The sequence below is a fragment of the Schistocerca gregaria genome, chromosome 3 (assembly GCF_023897955.1).
Source record: "Schistocerca gregaria isolate iqSchGreg1 chromosome 3, iqSchGreg1.2, whole genome shotgun sequence".
Taxonomy (NCBI): domain Eukaryota; kingdom Metazoa; phylum Arthropoda; class Insecta; order Orthoptera; family Acrididae; genus Schistocerca; species Schistocerca gregaria.
The window spans coordinates 861,874,388-861,899,525 of record NC_064922.1 but is presented as its reverse complement, the minus strand read 5'-3'; the positions used below and the strand labels follow the sequence as shown (position 1 = coordinate 861,899,525).

The following is a 25,138-nucleotide window of genomic DNA, read 5'->3' as shown; positions in this document are numbered from 1 at the left end:
AAAACATCAAGAACTTTTCCCCAACTCAGCCAAAGAACTGTACTAAGGTATATCCCCATACTCCGCTTCCATATAAATCAGGAACCTTTGAATTGGCGATGATTTATACTGTGACGCCGCACAAAATTCACACACTTCCCGACATCTTTCATTACGCCACCTAGCTCTACTTTTTCAGCACACAATGCCTCGTGTTGAATAAAACAATGAAGAGTCAAAATGTCTTTCCCGAATTCGTCCCTGAGTTTTTTTTTTTTTCTTCCAAACGAGAAGCAAAACCTTTGTGACGCCCCATCATTTGTGGTCGCTATAGAATGAGCTTATCCGACGGCAATGCATATTGTCCGCTGATTCACAAACAGCTTCAAAACTGTCACGTCCAGTTGCGGTGTAATCGAGTGGTACCACATCCAAGAGTTCTTCAGTTACTTGCAGCTCCATGTGGACACCACGCACAAAGAGTAGATGCTGAGCACAGTCCGATACGTCGGTGCTTTCGTCAAGCGCTATCGAAAATGCATCAAAGCTCTCCGCCTTTTTCCTTAGCTGTGTCTCTAAATCCGCTGTCATGTTCAGGATGCGACGAGGTATTTTTTGCTTCGACAGGCAAACCCCTTCAATTGCCTGCACCTCCCTTGGAAACAAACATTTTGCAACTGCTACCATGCACTATTTTACGAGTGGTCCCACCGAAAACGGCTTGCCACTCGTCGCAATGATGTGAGCGACCCTGTAGCTTGCTCGAATTGCACATTCAGTAGTGTTTTCTCCGCACTCATTCACTTGAAAATTAAAAAAGGCATTACAGAACGCGAACGATGTTGGATGTTTTGATACCCTCCGTATTAGGAAACCGTTTTTAATCTTACGTCTCCTGGTATGTCGTTCTTAAGCCTGACTACCAGTTCTCTGCGTGCAACGCCTTCTACCTGATCGTAGAGCGCTGCGAGAAGACGTGTATAATGTATATTGTACCTCTTCGCAGAATTAAATACTTTATGACATGAGAGAAACGGCGGACGACTATCCCTCTCAATGAATAGAAAGGTATCCTCCAATAGAGGTACAGGGCTCCCGCGGCTAGCCATAGCTGTCATTGAACACGGATTATTGCGGCTGCATGCGGCCAGGGGACAGTGAGTTCGCTTTCCCCCTCCACGCTGGCTCCGAGCTGCCGCAGTGAGCGCTCCAGCTCCCTGGAGCTCGGTTGGAACAGGCTGATTTATGACGTCACGACCGGTTTCGTTCAGTGAACGTCACTGTGACTCTAGCAACAGTTACCGTAACGAATCCTCCCCATTCAGTCATGATGCTGGCACAATTCTGCGGTGATCTGTTACGAAGATTGTCGGCAGTGTCACCTGACGGCGTTCGTTGATAGAAACCGGACATGACAAAATAAATGTACCTTCATACAGCTGTGGTCGTTCCTGTTAATAACACGATAGTGTACTCACGCGACATCTTGGCCACAAGATTCGCCTGATGGAATCCAATACGAGACACCTCCGCTCCGACAAATCAGTGGCGTGTAGTTTCCGAGAACTGCACCACTTGGGTGCAGACGTCAGCTGCCACGTGACACAGTCGCTGCTTTCCTGGATTCCAAAGATTGAACACGACGCTTTTAAGCGGTTAGTAATTACGTTGTGGCTCGTCAGTGCGCCGTAAACCTCAGCGGGTCCACCGACTGCGGTATTAAATAATAATTCCTCTATAATTTTTCAGACGATGTTTTAGTCTCATTGTACTTGTTTTCGGGTCCGTTTTCATACTTGCTGTATTAAGTGCTTCCATCCATTGTGTATGTTCATGATGTTCTGTAAAACCACTTCTTTCTTAATGCTTCCATGGGCGTATAATGACGAAAGCTGTAAAATTTGGCTTTATTACACACGGCGTTTGACGATCCCTGTTACAGTCTTTCAAGTGCCGTAGAGAGAGAGGGCATGCATAGTAAAACGAGCAGTGCGTTTCGCCGTTAGTCCTTGTAGCAACTGTCGCATAACATGTTCGTCACACTAAGGTAACGGCTGCGAGAAACTGGTACTTGAGCGACTTTGTTTGAATTCTCGAGTGTATCAGCGTACGCCATGGGCGCGCCGCGTTCTCGACTTTGAGTAAATAGCTCGTCCTTCGTCACATACATGACGCATTTGCCCAAGCTATGGGCTCCTGTAGAACACACATCTCAGAGCCCATTCGGTCTCCGCCGTGTGCGTAGCGTCAAATGGGAGTTTCGAAAGTCGTCCGGCCTTCAAATTTATTTCGCATGCAAACGTAACTTTCCGGGCACTGGTTTCTTGTCAGAACAATATCTGCTACGCCCATGTACGCCACCTAAATGCTTGTGATAGGAATGGGGAAACACCCTGTGTTTTTATCATCTTTGGAGATACACAGTTACGACACACAAGTGCTTCAAGATTTTTATCTTTTAATGATTCGAAAAGCAAGTAAGGAAGATATTTTCTGGATTTCCCAGTAGGACAAAAAGCTATTATATCAACGACGATTTCTATCAAATGTGTTGCATAGAGACGGTAGTACTTTTTGGAAGCTTAGTGAGTACTGACTCCAGCGGTGAACAATACAGCAGGAAGGACTGAAATCATCTGTCTGTCTGCAACAAAACAAACGAAATTGCTTTTAACTGGTCGGTTCCCCTTATGTGCAGAACACGATATCATGTGACTAATCTTTCACTGATTTTGATGTTTAATGAATTCCACCTTTAAATGCATGGTCATGTAACGATAGCGTTTGCTTTAAACTGTTGCCGAAAGATAGGTTAGAAGAGCTGTTTGGTGTGATTTGGGAGTACTTTGTATATTAATAGTGAGCAGGAGACATCGTTTCACCTTGTGACTAGATTTAGTCGTCTATCTACATCTACATCCATACTCCGCAGGCCACCTGACGGTGTGTGGCGGACGGTACCTGGAGTATCTCTATCGGTTCTCCCTTCTATTCCAGCCTCGTATTGTTCGTGTAAAGAAATATTGTCCGTATGCCTCTGTGGGGGCTCCAATCTCTCTTTTTATCCTCATGGTCTCTTCGCGAGATATACGTAGGAGAGAGCAATATACTGCTTGACTCCTCGGTGAACGTATGTTCTCGAAACTTTAACAGAAGCCCGTACCGAGCTACTGACGTTTCTCTTGCAGAGTCTTCCACTGGTGTTCATCTATCATCTCCATAACGCTTTCGCTATCACTAAGTGATCCTGTAACGCAGCGTGCTGCTCTCCGTTGGATCTTCTCTCTCTTCTATCAACCCTATCTGGTACGGATCCCACACCGGTGAGCAATATTCAAGCAGTGGGCGAACAAGTGTACTGTAACCTACTTCCTTTGTTGTCGGACTGCATTTTCTTAGGATTCTTCCACTGAATCTCAAAATGGCATCTGCTTTACCGACGATTAATTTTATGTGGTCATTCCATTTTAAATCACTCCTAATCCCTACTCCCAGATAATTTATGAAATTAACTGCTTCCAGTTGCTGACATGCTATGTTGTAGCTAAATGACAAAGGATTTTTCTTTCTATGTATTCGCAGCACATTACACTTGTCTACATTAAGATTCAATTGCCATTCGCTGCACCATGGGTCAGTTCGTTGCAGATCCTCCTGCATTTCAGTACAATTTTCCATTGTTGCAACCTCTCGATACACCACAGCATCATCTGCAAAAAGCCTCAGTGAACTTCCGATGTCATCCACCAGGTCATTTATGTATATTGTGAATAGTAACGGTCCTGCGACACTCCCCTGCGGCACACCTGAAATCACTTTTACTTCGGAAGACTTCTCTCAATTGAGAATGACATGCTGCGTTCTGTTATCTAGGAACTCTTCAATCCAATCACACTATTGACCTGACAGTCCATGTGCTCTTACTTTGTTTATTAAACGACTGTGGGGAACTGTATCAAACGCCTTGCGGAAGTCAAGAAACACGGCATCTACCTGGGAACTCGTGTCTATGGCCCTCTGAGTCTCGTGGACGAATAGCGCGAGCTGGGTTTCACACGATCGTCTTTTTCGAAACCGATGCTGATTCCGACAGAGTAGATTTCTAGTCTCCAGAAAAGTCATTATACTCGAACACAATAAGTTCAAAAATGGCTCTGAGCACTATGGGACTTAAGTTCAGAGATCATCAGTCCCCTAGAGCTTAGAACTACTTAAACCTAACTAACCTAAGGACATCACACACATCCATGCCCGAGGCAGGATTCGAACCTGCGACCGTAGCGGTCGCGCGGTTCCAGGCTGTAGCGCCTGGAACCGCTCGGCCATACGGGCCGGCAAACATAATACGTGTTCCAAATTTTACAACTGATCTGTAGTTCTGCACATCCGTTCGACGTCCCTTGTTGAAAACTGGGATGACCTATACCCTTTTCCAATCCTTTGGAACGCTAAGCTCTTCTAGAGACCTACGGTACACCGCTGCAAGAAGGGGGGGGGGGGGGCAAGTTCCTTCGCGTCCTCTGTGTATAATCGAACTGGTATCCCTTCAGGTCCAGCGGTGTTTCCTCCCTTGAGCGATTTTAATCCTGCAAGGTGTAGTAAAGACGCGGCGGCCACCACAGTATTTGCGACTCTGAATGCCTACACGGGCTCTCTGGTTGGCCACTGCAGAAGTGCGTGCCAGGAGAGGTCAGTGCGTGCGTGAGTGCGTGCTGGCTGGCACTGGCAAGCAAGCCGTGCACCCACTCGTTGCGCGCTCTCTGCGGTTCCGTAATTGCGGCTCGCCCGCCACCTGTTGGCCCCGCAGCAGCTGAGTGGCTCGCGTCGTGTTGCGTCAGTCTGCTGTTCGCCTCGCGGCCGCTAACGTCAGCGCGCAGATCTGGAGGAGACGGCAGCGCAGGAATGCGCCGCCTGCCGCCACGTCTTCCCTCGAACAGCTTCGACCTCTGGCAGGAGCGATAAGGACATGAGGAGTCCATTCCGGCAGTCGCGCTGGAGGATATCTGCGTCGCTGTGGGAGACCATCTACCTGACGGAAGCATCCTCGTGAAGCCCGATAAAGGTGCAACGACACAAGGTCTAATTTCTGGGATCCTCAGAAAAAGTATTCATAGCTTCTTAGTAAATGGGCTAAAACTTCATCACGATGAAATACAGTTCAGTCAGTTGCACGGGGTGACCCAGGAGGAATTGTCAATATTCAAGGATACGACAGGAATTGTCATTCGAATCCAAAAAACCTAGGTAGTACAGGCTCTACAGCGCGTACCGTAATAGAGTATGTTTACTAGACATTTTATATCGAACGAGAGTTGTCATATTCCACAATACTGATCATTCCTGCTGGGACACCATCTACACCCCGAAAGGTTACATCGGCATCCTTAACAACAGAACAGTGACAAAAGAAAATGAGTAATACTGAATGCTAAAAAGGTCTTTGCACTTGATCTAACAATCGTCTATCGTAGATCTTCTCAAACACTAGGGCTGAACAATATTTATTGCAAAGTAATCACTGATTCCAGAATGAGATTTTTACTCTGCACCGGAGTGTGCGCTGATATGAAACTTCCTGGCAGATTAAAACTGTGTACCGGACCGAGACTCCAACTCGGGATCTTTGCCTTTCGCGGGCAAGTGCTCTACCACTGAGCTACCCAAGCAAGACTCACACCCCGTACTGACAGATTTACTTCTGCCAGTACCTCGTCTACTACCTTTCAAACTTTACAGAAGCTCTCCTGCGAACGGGGCTTGAGTCGTGCTTGGGTAGCTCAGATGGTAGAGCACTTGCCCGCGAAAGGCAAAGGTCCCGAGTTCGAGTCTCGGTCGGGCACACAGTTTTAATCTGCCAGGAAGTTTGTTAGTCACTGATTGCTGGCCACTGCGGCCGAGCGGTTCTAGGCGCTTCAGTCCGGAACAGCGCTGTTGCTACTGCCGCAGGTTCGAATCCTGCCTCAGGCAGGTATGTGTGTGATGTCCTTAGATTAGTTAGATTTACGTAGATGTAAGTCTAGGGGACTGATGACTTCAGATATTAAGTCCCATAGTGCTTACAACCATTTCAATCACTCATTTTCGTGATGAAAGCACGACAAAGTTTGAGTAGTTTCCAGAATGAGATTTTCACTCTGCAGCGGAGTGTGCGCTGATATGAAACTTCCTGGCAGGAAAGGTAGGAGACGGATACTGGCAGAAGTAAAGCTGTGAGTACCGGACGTGAGTCGTGCTTCGGTAGCTCAGTTGGTAGAGCACTTGCCCGCGAAAGGCAAAGGTCCCGAGTTCGAGTCTCGGTCGGGCACACAGTTTTAATCTGCCAGGAAGTTTGAGTAGTTTGCTTAGATTGGTTAGTTGATGTGGGGAAGGGGACCAAACAGCGAGATCATCGGTCTCATCGGGTTGCGGAAGCATGGGGAAGATGGTCTGCCGTGCCCTTTCAAAGAAACCATCCCGGCATTTGCCTGAAGCGATTTAGGAAAATCACGGGAAACCCTAAACCAGGATGGCCGGACGCGGGTTTCAACCGTCGTCCTCCAGAATGCGAGCCCAGTGTGCTAACCACTGCGCCACCTCGCTCGGTTTCCTTTGCTTACATCGATATCTTTAATGGCATGTGGAAGAATTTTCTGCGACAATTAGATAGAGCCAAAGTCGGCACTGCATAGGAGCGTGCTGTAAGAATTATGTGTGGTATATGTCCTCACACTTCATGTAGACCACTGTTTAAAAAACTAGCCAGGCTTACGACAGTTAGTGTTTCGTGAAGTGTGTTGTGAAGAAGCGGTGACAGTTTACTAGTAATAGCAGCATTCACACATCAAAGTGTAACACCTGAAATAGAAACAGTTTCGCCTGAAATCATCTTAGTCTCGTACAGAAGCGAAAAAAAATAATAATTTGGGAGTTAAACGTGCCGACAGATCAAGTTTTAGAAACGAATCTAGTCTTATGTGCCTTATAAAACGCTCTGCGCCACAGATAAATTTCTGAACAGATGGTGTGTCAGTGTATGGCTGGATTATATTTAGTTAAATTTTATTGTAGATTAAGATGGAAGTAACAGTCTAATTATGAAAATGGTCCACGTACAGGCATGTTTTCACAGAGAAAACGTATTTACTGACGCGTTCCACATCATAACGAGTCGTCGTAAATATGATCCACGTAACAGGCAGCTAAAAAACTACTGAGCGAATGGTTGCCCTGTGCAGATGGACAGCCAGGCAGCTGAGCAGCCGGCCGTCAGACAACCCTCGGTGCAAGCGAGCGGCATTCCCGCATCGAACGACAAACGAACATTTGGAACTGCTCGTGGTTCTGTGCCCTGTGTCCAGATCATCTGTGTCCTTATTATGTCACATTTTTCACAGGAAATGAGAGTAATACGTACCGTAAATTTGTGTCTTGGTTTTAATTACCCTCTACTACACAAATAATTCGAGATGTTCATATATGAACACACACACACACACACACACACACACACACACACACACACACACACACACACACACACACACACACACACACGCGCGCGCGCGCCAGTTATTGACTTATATCTTTTCTAAACACATTCACAGAACACGTTTTCAGTAGACACTGGTTTTGGCCATAATCAGAAATTTCAACAGGAGAAGGAGAAATCCTTAAAGTTTTGCTGGTATACGCTCAAGTGAAGTGAAGCAGTGGTTGAGAAGGGAGTGAGACAGGACTGTAGCCTATTCCCGACGTTATTCACTCTGTATATTGAGCAACCAGTAATGGAAACAAAACAAAACAAAAAAACTTTGGAGTAACAATTAAAGTCCAGGGAGAAGAAATAAAAACTTTGAGGTTTGCCGATGACGTTGTAATTCTGTCAAAGACAGCAAAGGATTTGGAAGAGCAGTTGAACGGAATAGACAGTTGTTTGGAAGGAGTATGAGATGAACATCAACAAAAGCAAAACGTGGATAATGCGATGTAGTCAAATTAAATCAGGCGATGCTGAGGGAATTAGATTAGGAAATGAGACACTTAAAATAGTAAAGGAGTTTTGCTATTAGGGAAGCAAAATAACTGATGATGGTCGAAATAGGGGGTATATAAAATGTAGACTGTCGACGGCAAGGAAAGCGTTTCTGATGAAGAGAAATTTGTTAACCTCGAGTATAGATTTAAGTGTTAGGAAGTCCTTTCTGAGAGTACTTGTATGGAGTGTAGCCCTGTATGGAAGTGAAACATGGACGATACAAAGTTTAGACAAGAAGAGAATAGAAGCTTTCGAAATGTGGCGCTTCGCCGGCCGGAGTGGCCGAGCGGTTCTAGGCGCTTCAGTCTGGAACCGCGCTACCGCTACGGTCGCAGGTTCGAATCCTGCCTCGGGCATGTATGTGTGTGATGTCCTTAGGTTAGTTAGGTCTAAGTAGTTCTAAGTCTAGGCGACTGATGACCACAGCAGTTGAGTCCCATAGTGCTCAGAGCCATTTGAACCATTTTGTGGCGCTTCAGAAGAATGTTGAAGATTAGATGGGTCAGTAATGAGGTACTGAATAGATTTGTAGAGAAGAAAAATTTATCGTACAACCTAACTAAAAGAAATGATCTGTTTTGTAGTACGCATTCTGAGGCATCAAGTGTCAGAGGGATATGGGCTGCAGTGGTTACTCAGAGATCATGAGGCTTGCACATGGTAGAGTAGCATGGAGACCTGCATCAAACCATTCTTTGGGCTTTAGACACAAAGACACGTTGAAGTGGAATAAACAACAATTTTGAATAGCGTCGATGACGTGTGTAGTCATGCTGAACAACAGAACAGATAGAAGGGAATGAGACTGGATTCGTGGTAGACAGAATGTCCGGCCACGAGATAGACTTGAGTGCACCACGAGCAGTCGACGATGATTGATGGACACTTTTCCTGACAAAACTTCTATCAAACATCCGTTGGCCGAAGAACCTCGAAATACGTCATGAAGAGCGGCGTCTCCCGCGCCCTCCGATGTGATTTGCAGAGTACGCACCCAGTCGTTGGATCGAACTGTCTGCGGGAAGCGTGTGGGTGGTGTATCAAGGCGAGTCTGGTGCCGTTCCTGTGGAACGCTAAGAGTTTGTGCCGTGCCGCGTTGTCACCTTGAGAACTGATATAGCTTTTGTCTTCAGTAATACAGCAACTGGTGAGTGAGTGAGAGAGAGAGAGAGAGAGAGAGAGAGAGAGAGAGAGAGAGAGAGAGGGGGGGGGGGGGCAGGGGGTTCCGACTTAATTGAGCTGCGGTGCAGAGCAGCCGTCTGACCCGGAATGCAGCCGCGGAGTAAATGTCAGGCGGCAGCGTCGGCTTCTGTAGGCGGGGCAGCTGCCGTTAGCCGCCAGCTGCCAGCAGCTAGCAGCTAGCACGGTCCACTGTGGCCTTGCCGGCAACATACCGCGGACACGCCCACCCAAAGAACACGACGGCACGCGTCGCTTCAGCCCGCACCTCAACCGTGGACGTGCGCCCATTGCTCGCCACACTTACCTCGTACTCTTTGTCCTGGGACGGTGCCGTCGCTGTCTACTTACGGAGAAATCAATACGGCGTTCGTCGGGCAGTTGTTAATGCGCTCAGTCTGCGCTCGCCCTTGCCGAAAGACACTGCCCGGGATGTGAATGATTTTTAAAAAAAATTTGTGCCATCTTCTGGTTAAATAAATGTTACAAACGGTTTCTACTATTTAGCAAGTCGTCATTTTCAGATGTATCTAACAACAGGCCAGAATGGGCTCTCACAATGAAAACACTGTTGTAACTGAAGAATGTAGTTAACTACGTAGCAGTAGAAAATTAGCTTTCAACTAGCAAATAACAACTGAAAAAGTAGACTATTTAAAGTGGATTGTGAGATATGCCGTTGTCAAAAGATAAAGTAGTGAAAAAAATTACATGACTGGAGTTGTAGGTAAGTTAGAGTACACTAAAAGCGTGTTAAATGACGACCCTATTAGAGTACAGAGATTAGTTTGTGTTAGTTTTAGTATTGTACTGTCTCTGTTTTGTTTATTTTTGAACACAGAACCTGCCGACGATTTTCTAAGGCGTCGAAACAGGCTATGATAGAATTTGTGTGAGCTAAACCTGAAATACAGTACTGGCCACTTGGAGTGGAACGCCAGAAAACGCCAAGTTAGCATAAAGTGCATGCGGATGGTGGGAGTGAGACTAAATGGGCGTAGCGCCAACATCCTGTGCCTTCGGAAACATCACGCAGCGAGTTTCCCTGTCAGAAAATGCGTTCGGATGCTTGGTGCCTGTGCTGTTTTACAAGTAATAAGCCTTCTTCAGTCAGTACATTTATGTTGCGTTTCGGAACTAGAAATCTGTTTTCAAGGCCCACACTGACGTTTTCGAGAGTTAGGCCTACATATGCTACAATTTACCACACGTCAGTAAATGAAAGGCACAGTTTTAGAGAGAAAAAAACGGCTGAGTGAAGATTATCGAAGAAGTAGTGTTTTCTGTTAGTGGCTGGTTACCCCTCAAATGGCCAGAAAATGTTCGTCTTCCGCATTGCTCTGATGTGTCCATCGAATGATTCAAAGGTTTTATGACTCTGCGGCACGACTCAAAAGACGAAATACTTAATTTGTAATTCAACGTGTATTAAAGTAGCATATGTCGGATTTTCGTTTATGCGAACAGGTGGACTAAGTTAAAAATTACTCGTTGAAGCGCCCGGTAAAAGAAAAAAAAACCTTCCTGCGTGCTTATTACCGTGCTGAGGAGACTTGAATTACTGGTTTACGCACCAGACACATCTGCTAGCTTTCTTTCGGAGTCCTCTTTCTCCGCTCGTTGCTTCGCTCCCTGGGGTCAACCTCTTTTAGTTGATGTCTGGGCAGACGCGGTCATAGGTACTTTGGAGGGAAGGTGTCGGCAGCTCGAAGCAACGCCGGCGCGGCACGCTAGCGAGTCGCACGGCTTTCCACGCGGGGCGGCTCAGCTGAGTCGCGGCGTGACGACAGGGAAAGCGGTTTCCCAGGAAAAACAGCGGAGAAACCACCCGCCGTCTGGGAGTCTCGTCTGCCCTGTCCCGTTCTGCCCCTCTGTGCTCCTCTCCCACGCTTCTTACTCTCTGTTTCTCGTGTGTCTGTGTGTGTGTGTGTGTGTGTGTGTGTGTGTGTGTGTGTGTGTGTGTGTGTACACGTATTCCCAGCCGTCTGCCGAGTTCATTCGTTTAAACAAGAAACTTTCTTCCATCCCTAATTAAGACCATTATTAAATCACTGGAATGCAAAGAGACTTCTCGGCGTTAAATACACTCCTGGAAATTGAAATAAGAAAACCGTGAATTCATTGTCCCAGGAAGGGAAACTTTATTGACACGTTCCTGGGGTCAGATACATCACATCATCACACTGACAGAACCACAGGCACATAGACACAGGCAACAGAGCATGCACAATTTCGGCACTAGTACAGTGTATATCCACCTTTCGCAGCAATGCAGGCTGCTATTCTCCCATGGAGACGATCGTAGAGATGCTGGATGTAGTCCTGTGGAACGGCTTGCCATGCCATTTCCACCTGGCGCCTCAGTTGCACCAGCGTTCGTGCTGGACGTGCAGACCGCATGAGACGACGCTTCATCCAGTCCCAAACATGCTCAATGGGGGACACATCCGGATATCTTGCTGGCCAGGGTAGTTGACTTAAACCTTCTAGAGCACGTTGGGTGGCACGGTATACATGCGGACGTGCATTGTCCTGTTGGAACAGCAAGTTCCCTTGCCGGTCTAGGAATGGTAGAACGATGGGTTCGATGACTGTTTGGATGTACCGTGCACTATTCAGTGTCCCCTCGACGATCACCAGAGGTGTACGGCCAGTGTAGGAGATCGCTCCCCACACCATGATGCCGGGTGTTGGCCCTGTGTGCCTCGGTCGTATGCAGTCCTGATTGTGGCGCTCACGTGCACGGCGCCAAACACGCATACGACCATTATTGGCACCAAGGCAGAAGCGACTCTCATCGCTGAAGACGACACGTCCCTCCATTCACGCCTGTCGCGACACCACTGGAGGCGGGCTGCACGATGTTGGGGCGTGAGCGGAAGACGGCCTAACGGTGTGCGGGACCGTAGCCCAGCTTCATGGAGACGGTTGCGAATGGTCCTCGCCGATACCCCAGGAGCAACCGTGTCCCTAATTTGCTGGGAAGTGGCGGTGCGGTCCCCTACGGCACTGCGTAGGATCCTACGGTCTTGGCGTGCATCCGTGCGTCGCTGCGGTCCGGTCCCAGGTCGACGGGCACGTGCACCTTCCGCCGACCACTGGCGACAACATCGATGTACTGTGGAGATCTCACGCCCTACGTGTTGAGCAATTCGGCGGCACGTCCACCCGGCCTCCCGCATGCCCACTATACGCCCTCGCTCAAAGTCCGTCAACTGCACATACGGTTCACGTCCACGCTGTCGCGGCATGCTACCAGTGTTAAAGACTGCGATGGAGCTCCGTATGCCACGGCAAACTGGCTGACACTGACGGCGGCGGTGCACAAATGCTGCGCAGCTAGCGCCATTCGACGGCCAACACCGCGGTTCCTGGTGTGTCCGCTGTGCCGTGCGTGTGATTATTGCTTGTACAGCCGTCTCGCAGTGTCCGGAGCAAGTATGGTGGGTCTGACACACCGGTGTCAATGTGTTCTTTTTTCCATTTCCAGGAGTGTAGCTGTTGCTCTAAAATAATAAACTAGTACTGTTATGACTATGTACGTGTAATATTATTTTTAACAGTTGATATCTTGGTGGCATCCCTCGAAAGTAATGATTTCCTCTACATGCCTCTCAGACATCGTAATTGTGTACAATTATTCAATTTACAGTCCGTTAAACACTATTTTTACTCATAAGTATATGGTTAACAAGTAAATATCAGGAAGGCAAAAAAATGGTAGCGCTTTTGGTAATTAATCAGTTTTGACTTTCGGCAGCTAGAGATTGAATTTTAATGCAGTATCATTAAAAAACTATGGTTTACTCAGCGATCTGATGAGAGGTGTAAGTTGGCAGTTACCAGAAGGGAGAGGAGAATAGACAAAGTGGTCAGTGGACGAAATGGTGGGCGTCACATGTATTAAGCGAAACTGCGAGAAATGGAGCAACAAAGTTCTTTGCTGAATTGGAAGAGAGAATAAATTAACGACACGGCGGCGTGACATTAGAGGATATGCAGAGGCAACGTGGACGTGTTGATGGTGGTCCAGAGAAGTTTGTTTTGCCATGTACCAGTGTTTACATAATGAAGAAAGTGATGGTGAGAATTTATTTGTAATTCCCCCCTTGTGTTGTGTGATGGCCATAGTGATGTCAGTCCACAGATCCACAGACTAACATTCGATTCCTAGCAGATCCTAGCACCTTTTCATGGTTAGCGTAAAATAAAGCTGGTACCTTGGCTTTGAATCCGTGTTCGACACAAGTTCCACCCAGTAAATGGTCCGGTAAGTCGGTTCAAATGTCGGAGGAATGTCACCTTATTTGCTTGGTAAAGAACTGCCGATCTTGAAAGCAACCTTCAGTTTGACAGCATTAGTTTCCTTTCCCGCGTCTTGTGCCAAAGGCAACTTAAAGGATGGTTGATTACCTCTATTTCAGGATCGTTCCTTTCGTGCGGGGACTCAAATGGTCATTCTTTGCAGTCTCCTAGCATTAACTAAACATGTCTGATAAATACAAATTCTCAGCTTTTCGCTCCGTAGGCCACACACGTAATTTCCGACGGAGTGCGAGCAGACGTCTGGTTGTACAACGCCCGTCCGCTGTCGGCGCGACTCGCCACGGGGCGAGGGGACAGCTAAAGCCCGGAAGACACTTGCGCGCTTATGAGCTGCAGACTTAGCAGTGCCTCAGTCATAATATGGTTATTGTTTATCTGTAATCTATCCAGCGGTCGTATCGAATACAAATGTGCCGGCTTCTGCAGATTAAGAGAGTAAATTATACAGGGCAGTGAAGAAATGCAACCCAACAGTAGAAAAGGTCAGTGAAAAGTGTGCCGCATTCCAGCGCGCCAAGACATCACACGGCAGATCTACATCTGCACTGTGCCAATCACTGAGAGCGCGGCAAAGGGTGCTCCTTAAGGTAGTGTATGTAAAGTTTTCTTTCCCTTGTGCTCGCGGATGTAGCGTAGGAAGGGAGACTACTTGTGCGAACTGCCATGTGCGTCATTGTCATCTGCGCCATCCCTACAGGACGGATATGGAGCTGGCCACTGTGACCGAGCGGTTTTAGGCGCTTCAGTCCGGAACTGCGCTGCTGCTGCGGTCTCAGGTTCGAATCCTGCCTCGGGCGCCGGCCGTAGTGGCCGTGCGGTTCTGGGCGCTACAGTCTGGAACCGAGCGACCGCTACGGTCGCAGGTTCGAATTCTGCCTCGGGCATGGATGTGTGTGATGTCCTTAGGTTAGTTAAGTTTAATTAGTTCTAAGTTCTGATGACGTCAGAAGTCTCATAGTGCTCAGAGCCATTTGAACCCACTGTCGTACCAATGAAACTTATCCTGCCATTTGCTTTAGCTGCAACTCAGCCCCTGTCGTCATTATGCTGCAAAGCTCTAAGCACTGCTTCTCCCAATCTCATTGTAAATAATTAATCCTATAGTCTAAGGATATACTTCTATATTTTCTGAACAGCACACCTCAATATGACTGTAAGTTAGGAGCTAGTTTTGGTACCGGACTGACAATTTGTCGAGGTTTCACTGTATATCAACTCAATTGTTTACCGGACAGAAATTCCTCGTGGACAACTTCATCACTGGTGAAAAACCAGAAATCGCAACTGATACTATCCGCCTAGTCGTAGTGTGTGTAACGTGGAGAGCAGGGTCCTAGTACACTCTCCTGGGACGCGCCAGGCATCGTCTATGTGGACCACTCTCCATCCAGAACAGGGTGCGTCCTACATGTTACTAAATTTTCCATGCAGTCACATTCCTAAGGGATGTACAATAATTTATACATTTTCTTTACACTGCATCGATTTGGTACTGAATGAAAGGTTTTGGAAACTGTATAAACATCAGTTAACTTAGTTTCCTGTACCTGTAACACTGAGGACAATATTATGTGTGTCTCGCACGATTGATATTTTCGGAACCGATAGTGATTTCCGCCAAGTACTTTTTTTTACGTCTTCGTCTGTTGGAACAGCGAGCACCGCGTTGCGCGTTGATTGACACTAGTCGTAACACGCTGCAAGCAGTGCCTTTTCTACGAAGAGAGCACGCATACCTCTGTAAATTCGCCCGCTGCTCTGTACCTGCGTCCCTGTCACCGGGCTCGATTCTGTTGCCGAGCCTCACCTACGAGGCAAACTTGAATGCTGTGCTAGAGCCTGTCACACGTCAGGCCTATGGCGGGTCCTCTGGTCTCTGATGAAGAGCTGGTCGTTCAGTTAAGTAACGATGCGACGGCTTTGTCTTCCGGTGTGTTCTGTTCGGTCAAGACAGGCAGGACTTGGCATACGATACGGTCACAGCTGTTACCGCTATTGGTCAACGTCGAAGCAGTTACGAAGTAAGCGGAAAAAAAAGTTCCGAACTGAAATAAAATTGCGACGGAGACAGATAGGAATTATAATGTTTGTGGACGGTATGGCAGTTCCGATCGGATGTAAGGTAGACACAAGAGAGCTGTGGTAAGGAGTGAGCACAGTATACTTAGCACTGAATGTGGTTTACGGGTAAAGACGAAGGTCACGAAATGTAATAGGATGGTAACTACACTACTGGCCATTAAAATTGCTACACCACGAAGATGACGTGCTACAGACGCGGAATTTAACCGACAACAAGAAGATGCTGTGACATGCAAATGATAAACTTTTCAGAGCATTCACACAAGGTTGGCGCCGGTGGCGACACCTACAACGTCCTGACATGAGCAAAGTTTCCAATCGATTTCTCATACACAAATAGCAGTTGACCGGCGTTGCCTGGTGAAACGTTGTGATGCCTTGTGTAACGAGGAGAAAGTCGTACTATCACGTTTCCGACGTTGACAAAGGTCGGGTTGTAGCGTATCGCGATAGCGGTTTATCGTATAGCGACATTGCTGCTCGCGTTGGTCGAGATCCAATGACTGTTAGCAGAATATGGAATCGCTGGGTTCAGGAGGGTAATTCAGAACATCGTGCTGGATTCCAACGGCCTCGTATCACTAGCAGTCGAGATGACAGGCATCTTATCCGCATGGCTGTAACGCATCGTGCAGCCACGTCTCGATCCCTGAGTCAACAGATGGGGACGTTTGCAAGACAACAGCTATCTGCACAAACAGTTCGATGACGTTGGCAGCAACATGGACTATCAGCTCGGAGACCGTGGTTGCGATTACCCTTTGCGCTGCATCACAGACAGGAGCGCCTGCGACAGTGTACTCAACGACGAACCTGGGTGCACGAATGGCAAAACGTCATTTTTTCGGATGAATCCAGCGTCTGTTTACAGCAACATGATGGTCGCATCCGTGTTTGGCGACGTCGCGGTGGACGCACATCGGAAACTGGTATTCGTTATCGCCATATTGGCGTACCACCAGGCGTGATGGTATCGGATGCCATTGGTTACACGTCTCGGTCACCTCTTGTTCGCACTGACGGCAGTTTGAACAGTGGACGTTACATTTCAGATGTGTTAAGACCCGTGGCTCTACCCTGCATTCTATCCCTGCGAAACCCTACGTTTCAACAAGATCATACACGACCGCATGTTGCAGGTCCTCTACGGGGCTTTCTGGATACAGAAAATGTTCGACTGCTGCCCTGGCCAGCACATTCTCTAGATCTCTCAGCAATTGAAAACGTCTGGTCAATGGTGGCTGAGCAACTGGCTCGTCACAATACGCCAGTCACTACTCTTGAACTGTGGTATCGTGTTGAAGCTGCATGGGCAGCTGTACCTGTACACGCCATCCAAGATCTGTTTGACTCAATGCCCAGGCCTATCAAGGCCGTTATTACTGCCAGAGGTGGTTGTTCTGGGTACTGATTTCTCAGGATCTATGCACCCAAATAGCGTGAAAATGTAATCACATGTCAGTTCGAGTATAACATATTTGTCCAATGAATACCCGTTTATCATCTGCATTTCTTCTTGGTGTAGCAATTTTATTGGTCAGTAGTGTACTTGCTTAACATGAGAACTGTTCGTGGGAGTATTGGAGGAAGTGAAACAATTGTTGTTTATACGAAGCAATATTACCAAGGACGCTCGAAGCAAGGAAGCTATCAGAAAAAGACTGGCATGGGCAAAGAATGGATTCTGGTATGAAAGAGCTGTGCAGGAATGAGGAAGACATTGTGAAAAGTTTGTCTGGATCATCCGCAAGCGTGCGCGAAAAAATATGTATATATATAGCTGAGGAAAGAAGTCTGTGTATAGGCAATTCAAGGAGGGACGAGATAGTAGAACTTGAGTACCGCAACAACGAGTATTTAACTGGCGCTGGTAGGGGCAGTAAAGGGGAAAAAGCAGTGGGGACTGACAGATGCCAGAATATGCGAATAGAGAATGTGTAGGGTGGAGTAGTGACAGAGGTGAAATATCAGCTCAAGATTTGCAAAGGTGGACAGCATTTAAGCCAGTCGGAAGAGTGACTAATGAAACACGCGTGATGTGTCATTCCACAGGTATGCTCTGCACAGATGTTAGACAAGTCGCGAGTCATCTTATGCCTTCGGCCCCTCCCACGCCGCACCTGCACAGAGCGCTGCAGCCGTGATGTGGTGCCGTGTGTTGCGCGCGCGCGCACTGAGTCAGCTCTCTGACGTCTGGACAAGCGGACACTTACGGCTGGCTGGGATGGGCGCCTTACGTCCTCTGCCGCAAACGGCTTCGCAGCGTCACAACCACTCAGGACTTGATATTTCGCGTACCCGGTGGTACTACACTCCCATCTGTACTGTTCACACACACCTTACGGTGTGTGGCGGGGGCCATTCCTCACCGCTCTCTCTTCCTCCTGTCCTGTTCGATACACGGAAGGGATCAGGAAGAACGACTCCTGCTAAGCACCCGTGTGAGCTCGAATGTGTCTAGGTTTTAATATTATCGTGTTTTCACGACACACGTGAAGGATGATTCAGTATATTGATAAAGTCTTTTAGCGACGTGCGCTCTCGTAACTTCGACAATAAAACTCTCCGTGACGCACAGCGCCTCTCTTGTGGCGCCTGCCTCTGGTGTTGAATCGGCGTCTTCGTGACGCATTCGCGGCTGCTGAACGAACCAGTGACGAAACGCACTGCTCTTCTTTGTCGCTCTTCTGTTTCTTGTATCCGTCCTATCTGGTGACCAGTTACTAATACTACCGTTTCGATCGCACGACAGTTCTGAGAGATAACCCTCCATGGGAAGCTTACACATACTGAGTATTCTCGCAAAGAATGTAACCTAATCATCAGGCGTTCTTACGATTACTTTTATATGGGTCTTCCACGTTACATTACTGCCTACATATAGACGCAGATATTTAATTGACATTACGGTTTCCAGTGACAGTTATGCAATAGTGTTCGAAAACTATAAGGCTGCTTCCTTCTATTTATGTACAATGCGGTAAATTTATGTTGGGGATGATCTACCAATCCCTGCGTCGATCCTCTTTCGGAATTCACTGAAATTAACTATCGGTGTGACTTGGTTGCATCCGACAGCATCATCCACTAACAGCGTCGTGCAGCTTCCGACGTTATCCAGACGATTTACAAATCTACATCCACCGTCAAAATCAAAAGTCGCCGATGAACAGCCTACTGATCACGAGAACTGACAGAAACAGAGCACAATAACTGCTATTAAGCGCCAAAGAAACTGGTATAGGCACGCATATCGAAAAACAGAGATATATAAACAGGCAGAATACAGCGCTGCAGTAGGCAACGCCTATATGAGACAAAAAGTGTCTGGCGCAGTTGTTAGATCGGTCACTGCTGCTACAATGCCAGGTTATGAAGATGTAAGTCAGTTTGAACGTGGTGTTACGACCGGCACACGAGCGACGAAACACGGCATCTCCGAGGTAGCGATCAAGTAGGGATTTTCCCGTACGACCATTTCAAGAATATCAGGAACCCTGCAAAATATCGAATCTCCAACATCGCTGCGACCGGAAAAAGATCTTGCAAGAACGGAACCGACGACGACTGAACAAAAGCATACAACGTGGCTGAAGTGTAACCGTTTTGTTAATTGCTTCAGATTTCAATGGCTGGGCCATCAACAAGTGTCATCATGCGAACCATTCAACGAAACATTGATATAGGCTTTCGTAGCCGAAGGCCCACTATTATACCCTTCATGGCTGCACTACACTAAGCGTCGCTTGGGCCCGTCAGCACCGGCATTGGACTGTTGATGACTGGAATCTTGTTACGTAGTCGAACGAGTCTCGTTTCAAAGTGTATCGAGCGGATGGACGTGTACGGTATGGAGGCAACATGATGAATCGACAGAACCTGCATGTCAGCTGGGGACTGTTCAAGCTGGTGAAGGTTCTGTAATGATGTGGGGCATGGCGAGCTGTAGTGATATCGGACCCCTGATACGTCTAGATACAACTCTGACAGGTGACACGTACGTAAGCATTCTGTCAGATCACCTGCATCCATTCATGTCCATTGTGCATCCGAGGGACTTGGGCAGTTCCAGCAGGACAATGCGACAACCCACACGTCCAGAATTGCTACAGAGTGGCTCCAGGAACACTCATCTGCGTTTAAACACTTCCGCTGGCCACAAAACTCCCCAGACATGAACATTATCGAACATATCTGGGACGCCTTGCAACACGCTGTTCAGAAGAGATCTCCACCCCCTCGTAATCTTAAGGACTTATGAACAGCCCTGCAGGATTCATGGTGTCAGACATTAGTCACGTCCATCGCACGCCGTATTGGGGCACTTCTACGTGCTGGCGTGGGCCGTACACGATATTAGGCAGGTGTACCAGTTTCTTTGGCTCTTTAGTTTACGCACGAAGGTCGTATCACTGATGCTGGAACAGCAATAACGAAATGTTACCAGAAAAGGAAGAAGGCAAACGCTAAGAAGGCTTAAGAAATTGTTTAGTATTGTTTAGAACTGTCCCTGTATTGAGGTGCTAAATTGTTTACAGTATTACTGATATGATGTTTATGTTTTTAAATTTCATATTTATGTAATTATTATCTTACTTCTGTAAACCATGTCATAAGTACATCAATCAGCTCTCATGGTCACCAGTGAATATCTGGAAAGACACTTGTCAAACATCGATTGCTGTGTGACGACTGGCGATGTTGCTGGTAAGAGACGGATTGAGCTGACGCGATGGCTAGGGATCTGTACTCGAGCTGCACTTTCTGAGCCGTAGCTTCGCGCGGACGTGACGTACCTGTTTTTCTTTTTCGCAGACCGGCCTGAAGAGTGGCGCGCAACACTGTGGGAGGGTCGCAGCCGCCAGATGGAGCCGAGGTGCAGCGCCTGTCCGGACTGACCCACACGACTGGCTGCCGAGGTAGGCGGCGGCAGCGGCAGCGAGCGGGCTAGCAACCAACTGACCGGCAGGGACACTGACGCACTGCCCGATCTCGTCATCATCATCACAGTCAGTTATCCTCACCTGCAGTAGAAAACTCTGGGAAACCTTGCCTCGTTACGACACTACCAATCTACTGATAACCCGATACGTTTCCATTAGTAAAATTTGCCAAGCAAGCCCGCATTCGCAGACACTGTACGTCTGTCTCAACTCTTCAGAAATGGCTCTGAGCACTATGGGACTTAACATCTGAGGTCATCAGTCCCCTAGACTAAGAAACTACTTAAACCTAACTAACCTAAGGACATCACACACAACACGAGGCAGGATTCGAACCTGCGACTGTAGCTGTCACGCGGTTCCAGATTGTAGCGCCTAGAACCACTCGGTCACTCCAGCCGGCTGTCTCAACTCTTCATCGGTGGGTACAGACACGTAACATGGACACCTTCCGTCACGAAGAAGCCTCTGAAATTGATCCACACTTGAATTCTAGGTTTCTTAACGCGCCATGTGCAACAAGGGCATAGCTTTCCCCCCCCCCCCCCCCCCCCTATTGAGACGCCATTTCTCTTAATCACCACTTCGTGATGCACTTGCAAAGTTGCCGACGTGTATTTTGTGGAGAAACGTCGTCTAGTTTGATTAATACTTTTCTGTGTTTATAACGTAGTTTCGGCTACTGCCATCATCAGATGAAACCTTGAAACTTGTAGTTTAAGGATCAATGACCAGTTAAAAGAAAAAAAAAAACATCTCCTTGTCAGAGAGAGAGAGAGAGAGAGAGAGAGAGAGACGCGAATCTACGTAAGGTAGAGTCTGTTCTGCTGCGTTCAGTTTGCGAAACAGTTGCATATCCGCCAGGCGTTAATTAGTACAGGGTTCGGTTCTAGAAGAGGTGGTGACGGATTCCTACTTTTCCTCACCCCCTCCCCTTCTCCCCAAATATACGACGGTTGGAACTTAAATAGTGACAGCTATTTATCCACAACCGATACAAAGACGTTACATGTTTGCACGTCTTACTGTCCTTCAAAGTAGTCACCAGAGTTGTAGAGCACCCACCCATTGTCAGCTATGTGGAAGGCGTAGTATACCGTTAGCAGAGCCTGTTCTGTTGATGGTGCGAGTGGAGCGGTCTACTGCCTGTCCCATCTCTGGAACAGTTGTGAAGCGAATGCCACGAAGTGGTTCCTTCACCTTCGGAATCAAATCAGAGTCACAAGGACTTAAGTCCGGGGAGTATGGTGGATGGTACAGTACTTCCCACTCCCATCGACGGAACAGAGCAGCCACAGCTTGCGCTGTATGCGGCCGCGCATGGTCGTGCAAAATGATGAGTGGGTTTCACAGAAAGTGTCGCCGCTTCTTTCGCAAAGCTGGTCGCAGGTGATGCTCCAAAAACGAACAGTAATACTGTGAGTTGACGGTTTGCCGTGGACGAACGTAATGCGTTAGGATAACACCATGACATACGTACACTAGAATCTCCATAACTTACACCATACTGCGGCTCTCACGCACTTTAGACTTTCGCGGCGACCCATAATGACTCCATTCGTTGGATTGGCGATTCAGTTTTGGCTCTAAGATGTGGCCCATGACTCATCCAGTGTTTCGATAAGGCGTAAGAAAACCTCTCCTTCGCACTCATAGCGCTCCAAGTGCGTCTGAGCAGCGTCGTAACGCATCCATGTCTGAATTTCCGTCAAGTCATGCGGAACGCATCGTGATGCAATTTTTCGCATGCGCAGGCGTTCCTTCAGGGTGCGAAGCACAGTCGCATGCGCTGATCCGGTTTTATGGGCGAGCTCACGAATCGTTTGGTGTCGATCGCTGTCCACTAACGCGGCAACGGCATGCACTACTTCTTCAGAGACGCTAGGAAGACCTGCCCGACGCATGTCTGCCACAGTTTGCCGACCTTCGTTGAAGGCTTTTACCCATCGTGCCACTGTTCTGTACGGCGATGCTGATTCCCCGCCCGCCTCTTGAAGACCTCGGTGACACTGTCGTGCTGTACGACCCCTGTAACATTCAATATTGATCCAACTGCGTTGTTCTTGTTTCGAAAACATAGTGACACCGTTACGTTGGACCGCTCGCCCACAAGTGTCTGTGTTCCCCACGATTGTGCGCTCGCCGGTGACGTGGGACGGGCGAGTCCATTTGCTGGGGGTAAGGTAGGTATCTCAAGAACGTGTGCTATCAGCGACAATAGTATATTTCATTGCATAGTGTCACTACAGCAGTGTTTCCACTATTTAAGTTCCAGCCTACGTAATTTGCTGTCATTTGCAACTTTTACCTATGGCAGATTTAATAATATAGCGTATATAACATGTTTTGATAGACAGGATGGGTCCTTAGTCATCTGTCAAACGTGTGTTTGGTCCAGTAATACTAAAAACAAATGAAAATGCTAATTTATTATCAGCGCATAAATATAGGTAGAGTTCAGTAAACCTATAAAAGAAAGTGGTTTCCATGCATCTTTTCAACACTGATTTACAAATTTTGTCGCAAATCTTCTGGTACTATAGGTTTTCTCACTGGATTCGTTTCTTCAAATGCTCAGCATCACGAATCTTGACTGAATAAACCTCATTTCTTAGTATGCCCCATGCTGAAAAGTTGAATAGTGTGAAATATGGCGATCGTAGAGACCATTCAATAGCTCCCCGTCTGCCGAACTGACGAAAGTTTCCATTTACAAAGTCTCTAACGATAATTGCATAATGCGGTGCTGCTCCATGTTATCAGCTTTTTCTTAACAGGCTGCAATGTTAAAAAAAATTGGACTGTTTTCTTGTTCTAGCAACACTTCTTGAAGCATATGTAGGTAATTTACAGAGCTGACAGTACTGTTTAAGTATACCCTCTTAGCCCACCGCTGAAAATCCCTGCCTATACACTGACGCCAAGAGAGTTTAAATCGGCCTCCATCGCCAAATATGGATACCTAGAATGGCAGTACGCACACTTGCGTCTGCTCACGCTGTCGCTCCAGAGAACGCTGTTGTAAAACCTCAGGATCAGCATCTTTTGTCTGATTATGTACCAGTCACAGAATCTGGATCTTCATTTAGGCCTTGAAGTAAAGTGGGCCTGTGTGGTCTCATTTTCAGCCTTTTCTGGTTTCGTCATAGCCTGCTTCTTGCTATTCTGTCCTGCTTCGACGCTTTTCATTGACATTTAGTCAACGATAGTACAAAAGATTGCGCGACAATATTAAGGCGGTCTTTTGTACTGACAAACGTTGGCCTGTTTGCAGGAGGAAGCTCCACTACTGTCGCGCTCTCTTTAGATCTGTAATTTAATTTACAAATATCTTGTCGCGATATGGAGGTTGGGTGTCCGAAAAACGTTCAACAAAGAACGCACAAACATCACTGTAATTCTGTTTACAAAAGTAGTACACACTGTTCCATGGTTGACTTCGTATAAATTCTCACATTACAAAAACACCACCACCTCAAACTATTAGTGACAACTTTCTAATGGCCCAACCCTTCGCAATAATTTACTTACATTAATACTTAGTACATCCCACAGGAATAACGTACACGAATAGACCAATAGTATATTGATGAGAGTTCCGCCTCAAACTGTGTTTTCGAGCAAAAATTGCAGGATGAAAACCAAGAATTTAATTTGGCAGTTCTCTCCAGCCAAATTCTACATAAATCCAACTAAAACAAAATTCTCCAACAAAGTTGACTTACTTAAAAACTTAGGAAATTATTGTAAAGGAAATTTTAATTTAATTAAAAGAAAAATACAATTTTTAAAAATTAATTCAAATTCAGTAACATGAATTGGACGATGTTTTTTTTATCTTGATAAGTAAATTGCAATCCTACAATTTTATCTAACTTATCGTCATCATTTGTAAAAATTTAAATATATCGATCTAGAAGAGTAATTTTATATTTATCATCTAAAAGTAATAAAAAATTTTCACCAATTTTAGTAGGTAAAATTACAGCTTTTGTAATAATATAAGATCTATATTTTTAAAGTTCTCATAATTGAGTGAAAACTTCTGAACATCCATTACTATAAGATCAGTTAATAGAATTTCAATGCTTTTTCGTTTGGAACACGTTTGGAGAACATTTTATATTTTTTGATATATAATAAAAATGAACACGAATGGTAGCATTGAAAATCTATTAACTGAACTCAACTTTGTTGGTCATTTTGTTTTCGTTGTATTTATGCAGAATTTGGTTGGGGAAAATTGCGAAATTAAATTCTCGGTTTGCCATCTAGAATTTTTACTCGAAAATGCACTTTGAGCCAATTACATGATCTCAAGTCAAGGTGTGCTCTCAACGTTGTCACCATTTCTCTTAGCAGCAGGATTATGAGGTCCTTATAGTATGAATATGCGAATGTGGAAACAAGAAAAACGCTGAAACTTCCTGGCAGATTAAAACTGTGTGCCGGACCGAGACTCGAACTCGAGACCTTTGCCTTTCAAGGGCAAGACCTCTACCAACTGAGCTACCCAAGGACGACTCACGCCCCGTCCTCTCATACCCCAGGCTGTGGGAGTGCTAGTTCTGCAAGCTTCGCAGGAGAGCTTCTGTAAAGTTTGGAAGGCAGGAGA

General features: G+C 46.7%; 1 protein-coding gene across 2 annotated transcripts in view; it reads left to right on the top strand.

Annotated features, from left to right (window-relative positions):
- The window catches only part of LOC126354875 (rho guanine nucleotide exchange factor 26-like), a 444,136-nt gene that overhangs the window by 127,587 nt on the left and 291,411 nt on the right, over positions 1-25,138 (top strand). For both annotated transcript variants that reach the window (XM_050004883.1, XM_050004882.1), the window contains exon 3: positions 20,396-20,499. The gene's annotated coding sequence lies outside the window, so the exon portion shown is untranslated. The remainder of the gene's footprint in view (positions 1-20,395; positions 20,500-25,138) is intronic.